The sequence below is a fragment of the Lathamus discolor genome, chromosome 9, assembly GCF_037157495.1.
Source record: "Lathamus discolor isolate bLatDis1 chromosome 9, bLatDis1.hap1, whole genome shotgun sequence".
In the NCBI taxonomy this organism is placed as follows: domain Eukaryota; kingdom Metazoa; phylum Chordata; class Aves; order Psittaciformes; family Psittacidae; genus Lathamus; species Lathamus discolor.
Genome location: NC_088892.1, coordinates 14975931 through 14996626, shown reverse-complemented (window position 1 = coordinate 14996626; position 20696 = coordinate 14975931). Strand labels below are relative to the sequence as shown.

Here is a 20696-nt window from a genome sequence, read left to right as displayed (position 1 = left end):
TGTCACCATAAAAAATAAATTCTTATTAAAAGCAACTCTTAAGAATGTGGGAATGCAAATTACTACTCAACATCTCAAGTAGTCAGATGTGGAAGTAAATGAACATATTGTATTGATGGCTTATGTATAAAAAAGCCATTGAAGTGTATTCAGAGTTCTATAAAAGCAGTGTTATGTGAGAAAAGATGTAGCAAAGAAAATCTATTATTACTAATTTGATGTGGCATTGTAATTTAAAATGGTAGGCTTTATAACTGAAGTAACAGCATGGTTGGTTATACATGTGCCTGTAGTCACATACGGAGATAGGCAACGTTTTTGCTCTGCAGTAGTGGTTTAGGAATAGGTAAGTGTGTACTTTCTTCTTTTCCTTGAGCTAGGAGATGCTGAGGATTAGCAGTGATGTTAACTGGAGCAGGCAGGACATTACCTTCATGTGATTCATGAGGTCTGAATGGTATTAATTTAATTTTTCAATGATCTTACTCTGAAAAAATGTAAGAAGAATAGGGCTGCTTAATTCATCATTATCTTAGGGCTCTGGAAAGCAGTAAAATCCATCCTCTCCATTTGGTTAGAAATATTTGCTGTTCCCATTTTACAGACTGGGAGAATGGTGTGTCCTTTCTCTGCTTCAGTCACTGTAGTGGGACTAGTTTCAAATGTTTTAGAGACCAAATGTTAAATTGGTGATGGTGCTATGTCTGCTGTTCAGAAGGTTCTAATTTCTTGCTCACCTAGTTTTGTCTGTTAATCAGGTGTCAGTACCACTGAGTCAATGTTCAACACCTGCAACTATAAAAAACATCAAGTCAACAAGATTTCAATGGCACTGGCTGCATCTTGGTAACACCTGACATTCTACCCAGGTGTTACTGTGTAGTTAGTCGTTTGACAATATTTTTAGGACTAAATAAAGCTGAAAATATGCAGTGTCTTGATGTTATCTGTCTTAAACAGAGTCTCAGGGGTCTTGTGAACAGGATATGTTATGACTCTTCTTGATGACTTACAGAAATGCATACGTTAAAAACAGGAATATAAGCAGATTTTTCTAATGAAAACCTCTTTTTGAAAACTTCTTTCAGTAAAATACTGAGGATCCCCAAAAATTCTAAAAAACACCATGCTAAATATCCAGTGGACTAACCTATACTGAGCAAACAAGTCAGTTTCTTTCCTCCTGTATTTGCTGTTTTAACAGAGCATTTCTGAAAACTGATTGAAAGATACTTAAGCTACTTTGTTTTATTTAATACAGTTTCTCTGCTACAAATTTGATCTTCACTATATTGAGTATATTATTGAAAATAAGAAACCATTTTCTTCGGTTTTACTGTTACACTGAACTATTTTATTTGAATTTCTCTATTTAAAAGAGCAAAATCATAGGTATTTTATATTCATCACTTTGGCTGATCTGTAGAGTGAGACTGTCCTATTGTTTTCTACTGTCTAGTACAGAATTCTCATTTCAGCATTTTAGAAAACAAGCAGTGTAAGATTGGAGGGAAAAGATAACTTCCAGTTAAATATGTTGTCTTATAAGTATACTGAAATTAAAATGACAGTGTTGAATTGGGCATAGCATTGGCTTGTTGCTTTGGAAGGCTTCACTCTGCAGTGCTTATTTTCTGTAGCATTAATGAGCAATTACTGCACTCTTGCAGTTCACAACCCCTTTTAAGTAGACAGTACTGCTTGTTCCAAATTACAGATGCGTTTTTCTGGTTTGCTTGTAGGCTGTTGGCATTTTTGGTGTTTTGGTTTGTTTGCTTTCCTGAATACAGAGATGTTTGATGTTTGCTGAGGGTTTTGAGAAATGTATGAACTCCTCCCCAAGGGGTTTTAAGTATAAAGTTCTGCTTTGATACAGTATATGTCTTACCTATGCATCTCTTTCTGTCTATATGGACTTCAGTCTTAAATAACTGACAACATTTTGATGTATTTCAAAGAATTCATGTTTTCATTACTGAAGGGTTGGGGGTTAGATCTGAAAAGGATTCTAAGCAAATAGTCCCTTCTGTAACTGTTTCAGGACTGTAGGTAGATTTGGAATGCTATTTTGGATGACATTTTCACACAGCTGCTCTTGCATCGTTTTCTACTCTAAGGAGTAATTGCTTTATGCATAATTTTGTTCATATGAGTGTTCACAGACTGTGACATGATGTTGGGGTTGCAGAGGAGTGTGTTTTGTAGCGATGCAACTTTTAAAGGAACATCTGCTAAAAAGGAGTTCTCTTGGGACTTAAGTGGTCATTAATGAAGTACCGGCTGCAGTGTGTGCATGCAGTGTATTTGCCTCATCTACCAAAGAGGTTTGTGTTGGGTCATAACTGCAGAAACTTAGAGAGCATAGATGGCATATATGAATGTGACTTCATTGACTTTGAGAATGCCACCTCAGCAAGTTTGCTTGGTGATATAAGGCTAGGAGGAGTGGCTGATACCCCAGAGTGCTGTGCTTTCATTCAGAAGGATCTAGATAGGCTGAAGAGAGGGGCAGAGAGGAAACTTACGAAATTCAGCAGAGGCAAGTGCAGGGTGCTGGGGAGGAATAACCCCATGTGCCAGTGCAGGTTGGGGGATAACAGGCTGAAAAGCAGCTCTGTAGAGAGAGACTTGGAAGTCATGGTTGGACACCAAGTTGTCCATGAGCCAACAATGTGCCCTTGTGGCCAGGAAGGCCAGTGGCGGTCTCAGCTGCATGAGGAAGAACATTGCCAGCAGGTTATCCTCCCTCTTTACTCAGCCCTCATGAGGCTTCACCTGGTGTACTGTGTCCAGTTCTGGTCCAGTACAAGAGAGACATGCAGCTCCCAGAGCAAGTCTAGCAAAGGGCTACTAGAATGATTAAGGGTCTGGAGCATCTCTCCTGTGAGGAAAGGCTGAGGGAGCTGGTCCTGTTCAGCCTAGAGAAGAGAAAGCTCAGGGGTAATGATTGGTGGACTGGTGTGCTTGACAGTGAATCCAAACCTGGGAGATAGTTGACTGTCCTCCACTGTGTTTCCTCTTACGAGTGCTCTGATACTATGGAACCTGTTTCCAAAAAGTGTTAAGAGCCAACAGTGGAGTGGGGAATATGATGGGGTTTGCACATACTGATTGGAGAAGTGAGACCTTCTAGCTCCATTTTTGTGGAATATAAAGATTCATGAAGCTTGTCTTGCTTATCTGAAACAACATAGATAATACTTGTTTTTGTTCCAGAAAACACTTTTCTTTTTCAGCTGTTCTTATGTGTGATACAGTTTTTCTGGTTTAGCTGTGCAGCCCATTTTGTTTCTGAATTCGTTTTTTACTCAAGGCAGTAGCCAATTACTGGACAGGGGAGGTGTCACTGGGAAAGAAATAAATGCAGAAGCAGCATTGCTCATTGTGTGCTTTCTGATGATCTTCAGTATAAGCCTTCCTGCTTGCTCCTATAAGCCATCTTCAGAAGGAATATGTATTACTCATGTACAAGTTTTTTCTTTCAAATTCTGTCATCCACATGTGTACCACTAACCCCAGACCCCTTTTCACCTTTAAAGACCGTACCACTTTCCCACAGACAGGTGCTTGTGGTTCCCCTTTTTCACAAAATTATTTCATGCTCAAAATTACTGCTGTGTTTTTCTGACTTTGTTCTCTGCACCATTCACCAGTTTTTCCTGCTTCCTCTTACTCCTGCTTTTGCACAGCTCTTAGCCCTTTCTGTTCACAATATTTGAGAACCATGCTTACAGGTCTCATTCTTCCATAACCACCTGATGTCTTTTCTAAACCATAACAACTAAATATCCCTCACCTTCTATACATCCAGGTTGTAGATGCATCTATGAGCTGACTTTCAATTCTTTTCCTCAGTTTCTTTCCCAGCTCTTTTCTCAGAGCTCCTGTTTCATCCAGAATTTTGTCTGCTTTTCTGCAGAGCTCTGTCTCATCGTGTCGAGCCCTTCTGTTTCATGAAGTCCAGCGAATTGAAATCCACACAGTTCTGCTTTCAGCTGCTTTTTCACAACTTTGATCTTACCCATCACCAACCTCCCCTTATAGTCTCTCCCAGAGGTAAGCCTTTCTCTGCCATATGTTTCCTACATATTTTTATTCAGATCTGAATTTGGGAAGTAAATTGTACCCTTATTACATTTTTTTGCCGAGGAAGTGCCACATACCAGGTTCTTCAACATGAGGTCAGTGTTGGATTGAGAACACAATAGGTTTGTGAGCTTTAGTCTTTATTTCCCTTTCCCTCTTTTTTTATTAGTACTTCGGCTGCTACACAAATTCTATCTCACCCCTATAAAATGCAAATCATTCTCTTTGATGTACTGCCCATGCAGTGGCCTCAACTAGTAAGATAGCATTTAAATGCATGTCTTGGTAAATTTTTGTTGTTCAAGTCCGTGTTACTATCTGGCTTTAAGTGATAAAAATCTGGTTATAGGCATGGTGACTGGTGGTGTTTCTTCTTTCTTCTCCTTCTTCCTGCAATATGAGTTGACAGTTTCTTACAAAAGAGCAGCCCTATAGTCAGAATTTGCACCTAGATATTTCCTACCCTAGGACATGATGGATTTTACATAATGTTGACTAGCTACTTCTATCAGGAAAGGTGTCCTGGTTTGGTTTGGTTTGGTTTTTTTGTGGGTTTTTTTTTTTTGTTTTTTGTTTTGTTTTGGGGGGGTTGTTTTTTTTAATATATATATATAAAATAGCATTTTGGTGGTTGAAATTCTTAGGTTGATATGTGCAGACTGTCTCAGATATAGCATGTCTGCATAATTTGTTCTCTTTGTTGTTGTAAAGATGCCTCTTGCATTTGTCCAGATGTTTTGGTGTCCACAAACAGTGATGTTCCTTACCTATGCAATGCATTTTCATGCATGTTTGGTAGAACATGAGTGCTGCACTCTGTTACAATGTAATTATAGCATTGTAACATTTGGAGTTTTATCAGCCTATTAGCTGTACTGTAGATTTCCATAAATTCCATACATTTCAATAAATCAGAGCCGCCATGGACTGAATGTGTTTAAAGAATACAAGAGTAAATCTTAGTAGTAAGCACTTAGTAAGTAAGTAGTAAGTAATAAATTGGCTATTAAAAATTGGAGGATGTAGCATGTGAAGTTTAGTGTGGGAACTTTACTTTTACCATTGTCTGTTGTTTGAACCTTGCAATGCTATTTTGAGAACTCTTATTTTGGTGATACTTGCTAAATAAAGCGTTAATTCAGAGGAAATGGGCCAGCTTCGTACAGGTATAAGTAGGTGTATTTCCACTGATGTGACATATGTCACCAAATATTGTATTTCCACCTGTGTAGAAATGCGCCATGGATTTCATCAGTGAAGTCATGTCAAGTGGTTCAGCAGAGGGTTTGATCCTGTTTTACTTCCCTAACTAATGGTTTGAGCAGGGAATGAGAAGGAAGGATAAGATGTCTTTCATATAAACTTGTGTAAATGTAGATGGATAGCCATCGTTTCTGTGCCATGCTGTGCAATTTTATTGTATGACTAAAGCAGATTCTTATCTCTGCAGACGAACTGGAGAGAAGAGTTAGTATGAACATAGTCAACTATAATTTAATTGTGCAACCTTTTAATGTCTCATTAGCAGACTTTATTTAAAGTTACGTTGTCTTTATTAATGTTAGGTTAAATTGGCTGCTTAGATAAAGAGACTTTCAAGTCTATAAAGCACAATAATTTTACTTATGGTCAGCAGCTTTAGCAGTTGCCATAAAATATATTAATTGTTTTAATTTCAACGGACTAAGTTATCAGTTGATAAGTAGTCAATAGTAAGAAGAAATTGCCTTTTAATGTTGCTCATATTCAGTTCATAATATTTTGGTAGTTGATTACGAGTTACAAAAATTGAATTTTGGCATCACAAAGCATATATGAGTAGTATTGAACTGCTGTGAGCAATTCATACTAAGCTTTCTAGAGTAGCTGCTCCAGACTATGAGAAATGGTTTTATATGTTGATGTTACCATTCCCAAATGCAAACCTGTAATGTTCATGGGAGATTACCATAAGTTACTGAACTTTTATTTTGAGTCTTCATTTAGATACTGTATCGATAGGGTCAGTACTATTAGCAGTTGAGTAATGTTGGTATTTTTGCTTTGCAATATGTCTTTTTTTTTTTCTTTTTTTCTTATGGTAAGCATGAAGGCTTCAGGGTGGGTTTCTTTTTGTTTGTTTTATGGGTTTTTTAGGGTTTTTTTAATAACAGTTCCTGGTAGAAAAAAAATAAGGCTTTGTTTCGCTCTTCACTCCAGATAAGAGAAAAAACTGTTCAATCCTTATATTGAAACTAGGAAAAAATGCTCCATTTTCTCTTTGTTTTTAATTGTATGCTTTCTTCTCTATAGAATACAAATATGGTCCATCTTTAAAGACATTATAGAGAGAGACAGGTGGGTTTAATATCTTATGTCCAATGCCATCTCTTAATCTTAGAATTGGGAATAGAACTGAAACCAGGAATATTTTGAAGTTTATTTCATAAGCAAACTAAGAAGGAATTGGGACTGAGAAACACTACACTGGGAGATGTAAAATAAGAAATTCTAAAGCATTTTTTAAAATTTCTTTTTGCCTTTTTTCTGAAGAGGATACATTGTTTCGATATGAACAGTGGATGAAACAACTAATTTCTGTCCAAATTTGCAGATTTATTTTTTTTTAACTCGATGCCAAACAGCATTATTTAGTGATGAAGCTGTTCAGTGAAAAGATTGCCCAGCTCACTCCCAGCCCTATTTTTATATAGCACACAATACAGCTTTAAAATTAATCACCTAGGTATTAATATAGGTGTTTTATTCTTAGTACCAAATGTATTTACTTTCTTTATACGTATGTACACAAGCTCTTACCACATCTAATGTGTGGTAACCCATGTCGGGTAATCTAATGGAACTATAGCAAGCTGTACCTTGTAAATCAGCATCACAACAATTATCTTCAGGTAAATGTCTCTTAAGCTTATCAGGACCTAACTAAAGGAAGCCAATCATACAAGACTTAGGAAGTGGATATATTCTAATCCTAAAAACTTTAAAATTACTTAGCTATTACTGTGCAATTCTTGATTATTATGGTAATTAAAAAAACAAAAGCAGTGTTTCTGTATGTTGTAGCATTTCTTTTTGCTGTGCAGCTGACTTCTTGAGAGTGAGTTTTGTTTTATTTCATTGTCTACTTTTTTATTTGAAATATTGCCCTTGAAATAATGAACAAGTGAAAACAGTTTATTTTCATGAAACCAAACAGAATTTAATATAGTTTTGCTTTCTTTCTAAAGGCCCAGTCTCTATTCCACTGGTTTGAGTTACAGGATTTTCTGCCTTTGAAATTAGTGAGAATAGGATATATAGAATTGTAGTTTAGCATACATCAGTTAAGCAATTTTACATATAGCAGTCACTGTTCAGTTTAGTTTCCTTACTGTTTCAAAGTGGTAGGTGCATAAAGTACTGTAATACTTGGGCAGCTTTTATGCAGGTTTGGAAAAGGAGATGCACTGTTTGCTTTGCCACCATTGTTTGCTTGTCTTTAAAGTTCAATTATAACCCCAGTGTTGTTATAATATATAGTAGTCAATTTTGATGTAAAAAAAGTAAAAAGAAGGTACTGGTTAAAATTTTACCTTGGCTCTGTGGCTGTCTGTTCTTGAGAATCCCCTATTGCATTTCATGGTGAGGAGACTATCTTTAAATGAACAGATTTTATCAATCCTTTTTTCAGTCTTCATTCATCCTTGCCTATGGTTGAAACTACATAAATATTAATTTGCTAAAAAAAAAAAAAAAAAGGAAGATTCTTTATTGGTAGGCTTAAAAATCAGTTCATGTGGATGAAGCTAGTGCCTGCCATTGCTGCCTAACTTTAGGAAAGCTGTATCTTTTTTATTTGTTGATGTTTAAGTGGTTTCTATTTATTTAAAGGTATTTGTTTGAAAGCCCTCACACATCTTAAAATTGGTGTAATATCATGTAGAAATCTCTGTATAATTTATAGCTGCAGTTAGCATTATGCAGCACTGTAATGTCACTAGTATTTATACTTGACAGGAGATGTAATTTAGATGCTTCCCAGCTTTTTCGAATAGCTTGTAGGTGTTACCTGTTCAGTTACTTCACTATATTAAATGCCATTGGTTTTACCTTAATTTACCTTTAGTAAATTTAAAAACTTCATTGAGAAAAAAAAAAAAAAAATCACCAGGATTGTAACTTTAGTGGAAATTGAAATATTAATATTGGTGATAGAGGGTTAATAGAATGTCAGGAAAAAATACTATCTGGAGGATGAAAATGCTTTATTTGTAAGCTCTAAATTGAGAGTGATTTCAAGGTGTTTTAAAAGCTGTAATGAGCCCCTAAATACTGGGGAATATGCATCCTAAAAATGCAGTGTGTAACTCAACTGTTGGTATTACATGTGAACAGAAAATCTAAAGCACTTTCCTGAATAATAATGAAACAAAGCACAGAAATTAATCTCCATAAAAAGTTCCTAAAGGAATAAAAGACAGATCACTTTGTGAAGAGCATTCTGGTGTACAAGGAGAGGAGACATTTCTCATCTTTCTGTGGATGAGTAGTCTTTATTTACTCACATGGAGTAAGTTTTGATATTCCTTTTCCTTATTTTCTTGAGCCAAGGATGTTTGAATATGCCTACCCGTTCCCACAGAATGGGACATTAGTTGGGTGCAGATGTTTCTAGATTATGTGGATTCTCATTGTGTATCAATACATAAGTGGTATTTTCAAAGTTTCTCTGTTAAAGCTCCACTTAGACTGAAAAAGAGGAAACTATTTTCTTCCATGCTTCCAGAAACAGCTCACTTAATAATAGCACTAAAGCTTTGTCTGTTCTGTGGCTTGATCTTGAACTGGTTTCTGTTTTCTTAGTCAGAAATGAATGTTGTGATGGTTAGATTTATCAGCTGTGAATAAGGATGGGATCTATTTTGGAGAACTGAGATGTAGAAAACTTAAGGTAATCTCTGTTCTGAATATGGATGGAATTATTTACACTTTGAATTTCTTGAGTTCAATTGATAGGATATTGAATAGAGCAGCTTCTGGAGTCATGTTGAGTATTATTTTTGTAACCCTTTGTGCTTTCAGACTTATAACTGTATCTACAAGTGCCAGATGTATGGAAATTGGGCGATACTGGTGGTCGTCTTGTGTGTGTGTTACTCTAAGCTTAGACCATGTGCTCAAAGTAATAAAAATAATCAAGTTATTAATCAATTAACTCCAAAAAAATTAACTAAAAGTGATTTATTTTTTTTTTAATCATAATTCTCAGATGAACAAAGATGTCTATGTTGCTGATTTAAAAGTTTGTCTTTTCAGTGTCCAGGACTTTTCACAGACGATTGTGTTGTGTTTAATCATTGCTTATAACTACCATGGCATAAATCAAGCCAGTACAAATAGGGCCCTTGAAGTGTTAGTCATTCCAGTCCCGTTCTTAATGAGTAACCATTGACATTTCAGTAAACATTGTGTTGGATACTAAATGTGCTTTCTCTGTTATTATCAGATGGAGACAAGTTAAGTTATCACGCTTAAAAGAAATTACTGAAGGTCAAATACAGAAATGATACAAGAGAAATATGTATTGCCCACTCCTCCTCCACATGTGCTTTTGTTTGTAGATAAGTAAAGGACATTAAATCTTTCTAGTGCTCTTAAAAAAACAAACAAAAGCTGTGAGCAAGTGTTTGCAAGCTTTTATTTTATCATAACAGTTGCTGTCAATGTGCAGGGTATTTACAGGATGAGCTAATACCTGAGGATAATGCACGAGAATATAACCAGAGATGTCTGGCACCTTCATTAGAGCTTAAAAATGTTAAACCATTTCTGCATAGCTAATGTGGCATTAATATGTTACAGCCACAAAGTGATAGCGTGTGAAATATAAACAATTCTAAACAATGATGGCTGACTTCACACCAGACCATGAGAAGCAGCAGTAAATAAAACCCATGACTCTTCATATTTTAGTAATGTTTTTACCTTATTGATTAGAAATGCAGTGTAAATAAGAGTCGCACAGTTTAAGTTAACAGATCTTTTTCTTTGCTCATCACCTTGCTGATCAATGGCTCGATTTAGAAATAATAAAATATATCTCTGACATCTCTTTTGAGATAGATTGGTTAAATAGTGTGTGTTCAGCTTTTTTTGTTTTGCTTTGCCTTTTTAATGGTGGGGATTACCACACACCTAAGGGGTAAGTGTAGAGCTGTAGATCAAATCACAAATGCAGTGTAAATGCATCAAAACATCATGCAAGCGTAAGCACCATATCTGTTGAAAATATTGCGTAAAAGAATATTAAGGATCTGGCTTGTACTTCTAAATAAAGCTATTGAGAGCCGCATCTTTTATATGAAAGTGCATGGCTATTGTACCAGGGTACATTTAGTAGTTGTCTTTCTTTCCAAATATAACTGAAGAGATTTTTTTGTTGTTTTGTTTGTTTGTAAATTTTGTTCTGTCTGTGCTTTTCTACATGTGAAAATGAATATGATACCTTTCTGGAGGAATTTAAAATCAAGGCTGAATGCTTAGGATGCATACCTCTAAAAGTTACCCCAAACTGGCTACGTCCTCAAAAGGAAAAACCCCACCAGGTACCACTCCCCTATTGCATGCTATAATACAGTATGAAAAATCTACTGTGGCCCTTCCTCCTAAGAATTTGATTTTTTTTTTTTTTTTAAGAGGGAAATAATAGGTGAGATTGAAGGAGTGAAAATCATGGAATATAATCAAAGGGAAAGTGCTCCTAGAGAAGAGTGTTACTGTTGGGTGTCTGTCCATACAAACCACTACCTGTTTCTTCTAATGTGGCAATTTGATGCTAGAGAAAAGCTGAGGGTTCAAGACTTCAGGTTGTGCATCATTTAGGGAAGATCCAGGGAGAAATGTAAGGTGAGAAATAAATCTGAAGGGAAGGAAGCCAGCTGTATTTCTAGAGCTGCGCAGAACTGAATATGCTCAAGTGATTTGGAAATGCTGCAGGAGAGGTGAGGTGGAGCAGGAGGATGTAGCTGCGTGACTGCAGCAGTAGAAAAGGCATGGGGGGTTTGGTGCCGTGTTCCAGATAGGCTGCAGCGGGCAGATACGTGCTGCCTGCCTCCTGATGTCACCTGACTTTTGGCAGGTCTGTACAATTCCAAATTTGCGTTGACTGATGTAATCAAACACTGAACTACTTGTTTAAATATTTGTAGTGACTTGTACATGTTCTTCCACTACCTCTGAGCTTGCATTAGGTTGTAGCAAGGTCCTCTATAATTAACTTTTTTTACATTTTCTGTTTATGTGAAATCTCTTGGGAAGTTTCATGGCAACAGGGTTAGCAAAAAGACTGAACTTGACACCTTTTCTGGAACTAACATTGGATCATCATATCCATTGATAAATCAACTGTGAATCCCCCCAGGTTGAAGTGCTGCTTGTCTTTGTTGTGTTCATTAGGTGGTTTCACTTTGTCTTGGATTTTCCACTTGCATTTGGTGTCCTTAATTCTTGTAGTTTTTAAACAACTTCTTTGTTCTGAGAAATGCCAGGAAACTGGAGGACAAAGGGGGAAGTTTGGGCCTTTTTTCTTTTGTTCACTGGGACATCATCAGTGTATGTGTACATGTGTGCTCATAAGTATTTTGTAAAGAAACTTGTAATGAGGTAGTTAGGGAAGTATTTCCAGTTTTCCACCAGAAAGGGAAGCAGTCACCTTGGGCTGAAAAGAAGGGGCACTGCTGCCTCACCTGTGTGCTCTGTGGTTCAGTTTGTCTTCTGTAGAACAAGGGTTGAGATTTCCTGAGTCTCGTTCTTGTCTTCTGTTAGAGTGAAAACTGTAAAGCTATGTTAGACACCTTATCCGTCCTAACCTTGACCCTTGAGGTTATGGTGAATTCTAGGGGGAAATTATGTCCTGGTGTTTGTTTTTTTTTTTTTAATGAAATCTGTGGAGCAGCTCACGGTTTATGTGAAGAGCATGAGAGAACTGAAGGAGGACAGCAAATCTGTTACCAACTTTCTGCAATATTATTTGACCATGAGTGCATGACTAAATGATGGTAGGCCTCAGAAAAAAATGTATTAGTGGGAATCTCATGGGTGATAAAGTTTGAAACAAATTAGAAGTGGAAATGAGGGATTTTTCAAATAGAGCCACACTCCAGTAAATCTGTTTATCTACTATAAACTGATACCCAGAAACAACTTACATACTAATTTCCTACACTGAGGATGAATGAGATCAATTCAAGGCTATCATGCCCAGCATTTGCAGACAGCTCATTGTAATTAAGAAATAAACCTCCAAGTTGTTCTCTGATTTTTTTATTTATTTTTTTTTTCTGATGCTTTGCCTGAGGGTCACAAATGTGCTCTTGATGCCTGCTATCTACAGGCACTAAAAGACTTAAATAGCACTGTGCCTATTAACAGAAGTTGTTTGTTTGCATTTGTGTGAAATTCCCCTCCAAAGCTGATTTAGTGTTCCAGCACAAAACAGCTGTGGGATTACAAAACTGTTAATAGATGAGAAGACAACTATATGTACCATGAAGGTGATTATGACCACAGGAAACTTGTATCAAAATTGCTTTAGGACATAATTGTATAGTATGAAAACTTTTAAAAGGCTATTTCCTTGAACTGTTAGTAAAACTTCTGCTATGGTTTCAGCTCCTAGGGACAAAAACTTAAGTACGATATGTGCTTTGTCTGCAGAATAAAACAGGAGCTCTTCTGATTGTTACCCTGGGAGTTGAGCATCCTGTTACATTTGAGTAAAAATGCATGGTTCATTACAGAGAGAAAAACAGAACTGTCTCTACCATAGTGACTCAAACAGAGCTCCCTGTAAGTACTACTTATTAAGAGCTATGACCATTTAAAAGAATTACTATTTTAGCCCTCATAAATGTTTTGATGATTTTCCTAATGCTGGATGTGATATGTATAATAAAAAAGAAGGGCAGAAAAGGACACAGTTTCAGATTATGTTTCTGGGGAAGCATGCAGCTACAGTTAAGCAGCAGATGAGCTGTATGGGCCTAAGGGATGATGATAACAGAATTAGTAGAAATAAAGATTTGTTGTTTCCTGCTTGCTGAAATAACTCATCTGTTTGGGGGAATATGTAGACGATACTCCCTGAAGTGCCATTCATTGTGTCCAGTTTCTGAGCATTCCCAGATTATATCCAAATTCACTTTTACCCTTCTGGTAAACATAGTTAATGGGGAAATAAAATAGCACTGTTTTATCTGCCTCTGCCTCTTGGTCTTAGAAGTCTGTAATAGATGTTCCATTTGTCTCTGAAGGCACGTTGCCCGCTCTCTAGCATGCAGGACTAATCTTCCCTTTTGGGTATGTGTTTCTTCTCTCCAGTTCTTCCCTCTTCTCACCTGCCCACCAGTACTGTTTGGGAAGATGCTTAAGTACTCATAAGTATAGTGAGGGTAGCTGGCAGTGGCAGGGTGAATAGGTCTAAATAAAGAGTCAGCAGGCAGATATTTCTAGCAGAACAGGAACAGATTCTGAGATTACTGGATTGTAAAGCACCATCAAGTGCCTGTTGCATGTTAGTATATAGGCAGCTGGGCACTGCTTTGGTTTCTATCCTAGGTTTTCAAAGCAGTAAAGCTTAGTTAAAGCTATGCTCAATCCATGGGTTTTGTTTTTTTTTTTTAATATTACATGGGATCTTTGCTTATAAACAGAGCAAAAGAAACATAAATGCTCTGTAGAAGTTTGAAGTTCTTGGGGCAACTTGTCAGCCTTCCAAGGATATTGCAGGTGGAGGGGAATTATTTTTAGAACTGCATTGCCAAGTAAGCATCCAGTCCTGCATTTTTTTAGTTATGACTAAAAGACTAAAGAGAGCTCTTTTAAGTCTTCTGACATTTCCTGTACAGCTTCATGAAGTTCTTTGCTACAGGCTAGTTTAACAGTTTTACATGAGTAAGGGGATAATATGAGGGTCAGATGTACGATTTTCGTACCAGATCAAAAAGAAAAATAGATTATTTAGTTCAGCTTCTGGACTACAGTTATCCCAACAGCCATGACAGAAGCTCACAAACAAGAAACGTTTTAACTTAGATACTTTTGAATTGATGATAGAAATGGTGGCAGGCACAGGAGAGCTCAGTTTAGTGTACAAGTTCTGTTGTTAATATACCTCTGACCTGAACAAACACAGATTTATAGAGTACAAATACATATATTTGGAGAATGTGCCTCTAAATAAATGAGCATTTAATTAAATGACAAATCTAAGAATTGATATCATCAGCTAAAGAATATAAGTCTCATAGAGATGAGTGCTTTTTAATGAATGGTATTCAAGATGACAATTGTCAATTTGAATTCTGGATACTGTAGACTTGCTGGAATTTTATCTCACTGAAAAATTAATTAAAATCAGTTCATTCCTCCTTTGCAGTCAGATAGACAAAAGAATTTCAAAGGATGTCGGATAAAAATTCTTTCCATAGTGAATGGTTCTAAGCTGTTTGTAGCATGAATGAAAGGAACTTGGCAAAAAGTGGCTCTAAATGTGTTTAAAAAAACCAAAAAAGACATGGGGTTTGGTTGCTGCAAAATAATTTTACCTTTTCTTCAAGTTGCCTTATAGGACTGAGGCCATAATTTATAATGATAAGGTGACTGACTGGGATTTAAAGCTCCTATTCTGAATGAATTTTGAATGTAAGTCTTATCTGCATAGTGCTTGAGGCTATGGACTTTCAGCCTGTTATTCTTAAGAATGTTGATATACTTCTCAGGTTTGGATAAGAGGAAAAGTAAGTATCTGTAGCCTTCAGCCACAGAATAGCAACTGTATCTGGTGGGCATGCTAAGCAAATAGCCATTAATTTTGCAGGCCTGAGTACCACATTGGTTTACTATGCAGTGAGCAGCTTATTGCAACTCACAGGTCACGCATCTGTGTAAATAAAAAATAAAGAAGAAAAGACATTGAATTAGCTGTCACTACAGATATGCAAGAGAGTTTGTGTTTCTAGGGCCACTGACGCAGCTCCTACTGTTTTCTTCAGCACCTAATATTTTGCACACTATGGAGAAAATACTTTGTGTGCCAAAACTTAAACTTTTGTTACTACTTCTTCAGCAGAGGGAGTATCCAGCAGGAAGTGCTGGCTGCCTACCTATGCCATCATCAGAATTTTCTGTTGTGTCCTGACATATTATTTTGACTGCTTATACAGTTATTCATGTAGTTAATTTTAAAGGATGAATTGCTAATTCCTTTGTTTTATGTCTTGTTGGGATTTACAGTTCTGAGATTTGTCCAGCTACTTCTGCATTGCATTTACAATAAGTATTCCATTATTTGGAATTTATCTTCTGGCACTGCTGTTATTATTTGCAAATCTTGTAGATGGGATTCCTTTTTCATTGCTGCTTGTTAGAGAGCTAGGTTGCTTTATTAACAGTAATAGTCTGTCTTTCCATCTGTGACAACTTTTCTTTGGTAAGCTCAATGTTCTTTATAAATGCTAAAGAGTTGTTCCACTGCTCAGAATTTGAATTGGATGCCAGTCATAGTGTTATGGGCAACTTACTTATGGAAGGGTCAAGACATCAGGAGGTTAATGGGAATTAGGCACCTGTGGACCTTAAAAATAAACTTTGTAAATGCCTTGTTTGAGAATTTCAGAGAAGCCTGGGAAAGGCTTCAACTATAACTCAAATCATTCAGTCATGAGGTAACCTTCCTGTTAACAGAGATTTCCCAGTGGAAGACCAGGGAGGTCTGTAAAACTTCTCTTGTTTGTTTTTTTTTCTCATATGCAAAGAAGTATTTCAGTATTAAAGCATATCTATAGGCACTGAATATACCGCTATTAACTAGTGAAAGTTAGTGATTGTAAGGTGAAACTGTGTGTACTTTGATATACTTAATGTGGGTAGTATAGCCAGCATTGGTACTGAATTGAGTGCAGTATTGCTGTAAAATGATTGATATGTTGCTTTTATAACAACATAACAGCTGAAGTGATTTTTCAGTGTCATTTGGAAATGGATAGAGACTTTATTTTCAGTTGTCATAATATTCCACTTTTAAATAAATATACCACCCAACAGTGATAAATGTAATTTGTACTCTCTTTTTGAATCAGCTTGGTATTATTTTTATGTATTGCTTGTGCTTTAAGCTCCATCATAAAAATAAACTTTTCCTTGCTTTATACTTTGCCTTTTAATTTGGGCAAACTTTTGTGTAGAACAATAGCGTTTGTTGGTTACTAGGTGTTTTATCTCTGTGAGTGTATCTGAATAATTATTAGTTAATGTATGCAACTAATTATTTGGTATATCTACAGCAGATGAGATAATTCATACCCATTCCAGGTGAATTGTCTGTTTTCATGTTCATGGTGGAAACATGGTCTTGAATAATTATTCCTTCCTCTTTATGTAATAGTTTTGCCAAGTTTCTGAAGTGAAACTTGAGAAACAAGAGGCCTTTAGTACTCAAACTTGAGAAGAGTTAGGAATATAGCTAGGCCTGCAATAAACTTACACAGTCCCAGTTGATCTTTTATGGTGTTCCAAACAAAGGGTAAAGTGCTAAAATAAATACTTCTCTCCCCCCCCCCCCCCCCCTTTGTCACATTGTATTTTATTCCTAGTTTTTAATGAAAATACATGAGCTCATTGCAGTCCTACTTGGTTGTGCCGTGTTGGGGAGGAAAGAGCTCGTGCATGAATGTGCTTCACCAGTGTCACAAAGTTGATGGTTTCCTTTGGGGCTGAAGGCACTTGGGACTCTGCTGGGCTCTTGTCTTCCCTGCACTGCGTGGAACTGAGGAACAGAGGAGGCTCAGCATGAAGAGAAGTGCGGCATGAACTTCTCAGGTTGTTTCTCTCAAGGCTGGGCTGTGTGGAGGATCAGTTGGCAAATACAGTTTGCAGACTGACAGGACCAGGGAGCTCCAGTGCTATGGAGTCATCAACAGCTAACTGGTAAAGGTTCAGGTGTTAGTGGAAAACTTTGATAGAATTTGACATTTTGTGACGTTATACCTCATTTCCTAACAGGACATAGCTGAGTTCCATTCCTCAGAGACTGGCAGTATCGTAGATTAAAGATGATAAAAAAATTCATGGGGGGGGGGGGGTATCAAATCTCTGTCTGAAGCTTTTCAGCTATGCAGAAGCTTTATACCCTTTTGTGGTTGTTTGCTCAGTCCTATAGCTTCCTCAATTTAGTCTATTAAGTTGAAGAGCTTCAGTGAAACTACCAAATGCTTTTGGAATGCATGAGCTCCCATCTGCAGAGTGGGAATGCACAGCTGCTGTGCAGATGATGTGCCGGTTCTGTTATGCTTCTCTTTGTTCTTGCTGAACTGGGGGACAGGGCAGGATGCCCTTCTACTCTGGCGTTTCTTGCTTACTCAGAAAATACCAGCCTGAGCATCAGCAATGTCAGACTTCAGCTGGTCTGCTTTATCCTGAATTTTCTGGGAAGTCATTACACTGCATGCATGTAGCCAGTTGCATTTTGTAAATTGCATATGGTTTGCTTTTCAAATGTAACCTTTATGAAATACATTTGAAAATACATTTTTAAAAATACATTTTTAAAAATACAAAACAAAAGCCAGGAAATGCATTTTAAAGAAACACATCTGTCCATCAGAGCATTCACTTATTTACGTATACATGGGTATCTTATCTAAGGATATTTCATATTTAGCAAGAATTTCACAGTACTGAATGTGTATGTATGTCAGCATATATACTTACGTGTTACGTCAGTCAGTTAGACTTTCTGCTGGGATATGATGAAAGAAAGATGGTGACAGAAACAAACTCATGCTTCTACTGAATAATTAAAAAAAAAAAAAAAACAAAACAAAACATATATTTTGTGACCAGCTGCTTTCAAAGTTAGTAAGAGAAAAGTGTCAGAAACTTTCTCTTGCCCCATGTTTTCAGGTAGCCCTTCCCACATGTTTGAACTAGACCTATTTATCTCTGGAGTATTTGAAAGACTCAAGCTGAACGTGCCATCTTCCATGGGCACTGCTGAAACAGCTAGGTGGCAATGTTCTTCTTATTTCTTGTCGTTGCACTAGTCCATGATTAAGATGTTTATTAATAAAGAGTAGTACCTTGTAGATTTCATACAGAGAATGAAGTTAATTAAAGTAGTTTTTCAGAAATAGTGAGCTCATTGAGATTTGAGAAGGAATCTGCCTCTAAAACTACTTCTCCTTGTTGCATGTATGCTAACTAAGAAACTAAGCTAAGAAAAAGCTAAGACTGACATAATAATAATAATTTTCTATTCTTTTAAGTAGGTCTTTCATATCTGGAGGTCAATTTATTTATATATTTTAATATTTTTTTTAATGTACTAAAAATAAGTCCTGAAAGATTTTCTAGCAAAAATGTGCTTATTTCTTCCAGGTTAGTTTTTTGATTGACTCATAGCTGTGAACTTTCAATTCACATGCCAGCTGGGAGAGGCCTAATAAAAGAATCTGCAGTTCTTCCTGACTTACCTCTCTATGTCATTCATTACTGGATTTGTCTGGTCTAAAATAGCAAATGAAAAGTAGAAATGCATCTCTCTGTTTCATCCTAAAGGACTGAAAAATGTTGCAGTCTTCCTACAGGTGATGCTGTATTGTCTTTATGTAGCTTTACCACATAGCCTAGCAGATAGATCACTGTTAGTATGGAATGTGGAAGAACAAGTTATTATTGTTTATTACATGTGGTTTTCGTTCATCGTAACTTCCCACAGGAACCTTACTGGTATTCACAGTGATCTAAGAAATGGCTGCAAATGAAGATAGGAGTTGGGCTTGACTCCTTTATGCGTGGATGCTGTTCTTTAATGTGAGATTTTGTATTTAGAAGGCATTACCGTTTTAGGTTTTGGTAAAACCAAGAGCTGCTGAAGGCAGTGTACAGCAGTAATTTTTTTGTATTCTTGTAGACATCTCATTTTACCAAAATCTGCTCTGTAATGAGGGGGCGTGATCTTTGTTGGCTTTGAAGGAATATGGTGTATAACGCTTTTATATGTATTTACTACAGTATAAGATAATAAGGACAATGTTTTTCGTTCGTGTTTCAGTCTGTAGTTTCTCATGAAGAACATTCCCTTGAAACCATGTTCTAAACAAACTTCTGTAGGTGCATTGTTTGCCTTTAGGAAAAGAACATTAATGTTAATCTTATTGTAGTGATCATAAGAGTTTGTTTGAAATCTTCTCTGTTGTCTTCATATTGTAATGACTATACAGAAAGAAAGGGACTTGTTTAAAGCAAAATTGTTTTTCAGTGTTCTTGGATTAAAGAACCTTTTTGATTAAAAAAAAATCAGCATGTTTTGTATTGTTGTGCATCAGTTACTTAAAATGGTTTGATTATTAAAAAGAAGTGAGGATTGTGTCTGGTAGTTAAAATTGTTTAGATTTCCAGTTTCTAAGCTTTTGAGGAGAAGAGAAATAAAGCTAGATTTTCAAGTATTGTTTGAACTACAGTGAGACAACTTTGTGCAGTGTCAGGACATGAAAACTAGTCTTTATTCTTGGAAAAGGTACCAACAGGCAGGACTGCTGGAGCTCTGCAGGTGGATGCTGCTGCCACCTGCATCTTACCTGCTCCCTGCGAAGGGAGGAATGGGCATCACAGTTGTTACAATGCTTCTAGGCATTGTTTCCTGATGTTGTTTCATTCTGTGCTACGCCATTTTGTTTGTTAGGTACAAATCCAGCTTTTCTGAGCTTCTCAGAATACATGTGGATGTCTCCTAATGCAACAGATTGTTATTATTGCTTGTGTCTCTGTAATAACAGCAGATGTTTACTAATTATGTGTATTTCTTTTTTCATCATATTGAGACATCTGAATCTATATGAATTTCCATATATCAAAGCTTGGCATACCTTAGATTTTGGAAGCAAACATTATGCTATGAAGGTATCTTGCAGAATAATAGAGTTAATATCTGGGCAGGAAGTGTTTTATTCTAGTTCTTAGAATTGGGCAGAAAGTTCCATGTTGTACAGCCATGTTTGTTGCCTTACTGTGCCTTCAAACCCATGGTAAAATTGCAGTGCCACTCTAAGTACATTTTAATATGGTTATATTCAGCACATGAAGAAAAAATACCCTTTGAAAATTACTGTATTATTTGAAGTTGAAGATTTAGGTTTTGCTTTGATATTCTTGAAAACTTTTGTTAAGAGTATTCTCCCTAGCTGAGAAATCCAAAGGAGGGGCAAATGAATGCCTATTTTCCTCTTCTTCTTCCACATATTTGGTGGAACAGTCAATCCTATTAAGAAGGAATAGCGATCTGGTTAGCTTATTCTGCTTTTCAGACTGACAGTCAAAGAACAGAGCATCACGGGGGTTTAAATTACTCAGAAACAAGCTAGAGTGCAAAGCATTTTCTCCAAAATTTGATCTATTATTCCATAGGCAAAGAAGAGTCTGTAATTAAACACCATCTAATGACCCTCTAAAGAAAAAGCATATTTTATGATAAAGGTAAATTTTATGTGAAGCCATTAGGTAAATGCATTAATAGTGAATGAGAAGATGCCCTAAGTCCACCTTGTTCCTACAAGTTTCTTAGTAAAAATGGGAGG

At 36.5% G+C, this 20696-nt stretch overlaps 1 protein-coding gene across 1 annotated transcript in view; it reads left to right on the top strand.

The window, feature by feature from the left end:
* The window catches only part of TENM1 (teneurin transmembrane protein 1), a 321456-nt gene that overhangs the window by 2200 nt on the left and 298560 nt on the right, over positions 1 to 20696 (top strand). The window contains exon 2 of the mRNA XM_065689244.1: positions 3920 to 4056. The gene's annotated coding sequence lies outside the window, so the exon portion shown is untranslated. The remainder of the gene's footprint in view (positions 1 to 3919; positions 4057 to 20696) is intronic.